Source organism: Penaeus monodon, chromosome 22, assembly GCF_015228065.2.
Source record: "Penaeus monodon isolate SGIC_2016 chromosome 22, NSTDA_Pmon_1, whole genome shotgun sequence".
NCBI classification, from domain to species: Eukaryota; Metazoa; Arthropoda; class Malacostraca; order Decapoda; family Penaeidae; genus Penaeus; species Penaeus monodon.
Window position 1 is genome coordinate 30,464,057 of NC_051407.1, and position 1,473 is coordinate 30,465,529.

Sequence of the window (1,473 nt, forward strand, 5' to 3'; positions counted from 1 at the left end):
GTGTAACTAAATTTAAATTTTTTCCTTTCTTTAATTCACCAAAGAGCTCCTGATGAAAACTCGCTTCTAATCAATCAGTATTCAGACTACGGAACAGTCTGTTCCTCTCTGAATACACAAGTGAAAAAAAAACCGGAATGCAAAATTGTATAGGATTTTATACAAGACAGATTGCACGCACATGTGTACAACCTCTTCTTAGACGTCGACATGCACTGTCACTCATGCACAGGTTTGCCAAATAGACACGTTGACATTAAATACATATCAGATATTAGAACTCACGCACATAAACATGCAGTCTAGCTGTAAACAATTAACGGATTAGACACAGCATAGTAGACATGGTACAGTTCATTTTATGATCTTACAGAAGGTAGCGTGTGCATGAATCAGGGATAAATAAATAATTGGCTTTTTCATGGTTCTGTTTGACCGCGTGAGGTTCTGTTCCAGTCGCCTTTCGGGAAATTGCTGTGGATATAAGGAAATATAGAAAATGAATAGATAGAATAACCATCTTACACTTTTGTAAGTACTGCATCATAAGACAAGGGAGCTCGAGAAGCTTTCGAAGTGTCGACTGTAATTTGGAAGTGACAGGAAAATGGATATCGCAAGTATGTTTTTGGTTTATATGCAAGTGCTTGGAGTACTTTTCTGCATTTTAATGAGTGACGCCTTTTTAAGCGCAGTTCCTTAGCTTACACGGGGCAGATTTAGAGCCTTGAATGAATGATATCCCTTCATGACTAAGCGCTGTTTGATCAGCTGACGATGAAGAGCCAATAGCCAATCCCAGCCAGGAAACAGTGCATCTAGAGTCGACGAAGCTTCTCTCTCTCGTAGCCCATGGTTTCCGCTCCGCCACCTACGCTTCCTCGGTCAGGCATGGTCGAAGGCCGTCGGACCCGCTATCGGAATGCATTTCTCTTATTTCCTTACAGTTCTCAGCATTATCTTATTAAATTAGACCATTGCTTCCTTATTCTCCCCCCCCCATTTCCCCTTTCCGCCCCCTCCACTCCCGCCCCCCCTCGCCCTCTCGTCCCCCACGGACTAGCCCATGATGCTTAATCTCTCCCGCTCCTCCGTTAATTCTTCGCCTCCTTCTACTTCTAAAATAAATAGGGCCTCTGTAGTTGAGATAATGTAGATTACGTCTCCACCTTCTGTATGTAACCCCCCCCCCTTCTTACAGTAGGTTTAGGGCATGGAACGGCGAGCGAGTGACTGTCGCGTTGTGTGGGTGTCCTCCTTATATGAAGCGCCCCCTCGTGGACAATCACTATCACTCACCCTTATTACATCCAATTATCACTTAAGTTTACCTACCTCTTACAAACCTCTTTACAGGGTCCTTCTTGTTCTACCACCCACCATCACATCACCTCGTTGATAGTAATTTCCCGTATCGTGTTTCCATATTGTATCACTGTTCATGTTACCTCCATTAGGCTCAACGCCCTGTAC

The 1,473-nt window shown here is 43.7% G+C and overlaps 1 protein-coding gene across 1 annotated transcript in view; it reads left to right on the forward strand.

The window, feature by feature from the left end:
- LOC119587086 (cyclin-dependent kinase 14-like) overlaps positions 1-1,473 on the forward strand; it is a gene marked incomplete at its 5' end in the record, with an annotated part of 168,602 nt that overhangs the window by 90,249 nt on the left and 76,880 nt on the right.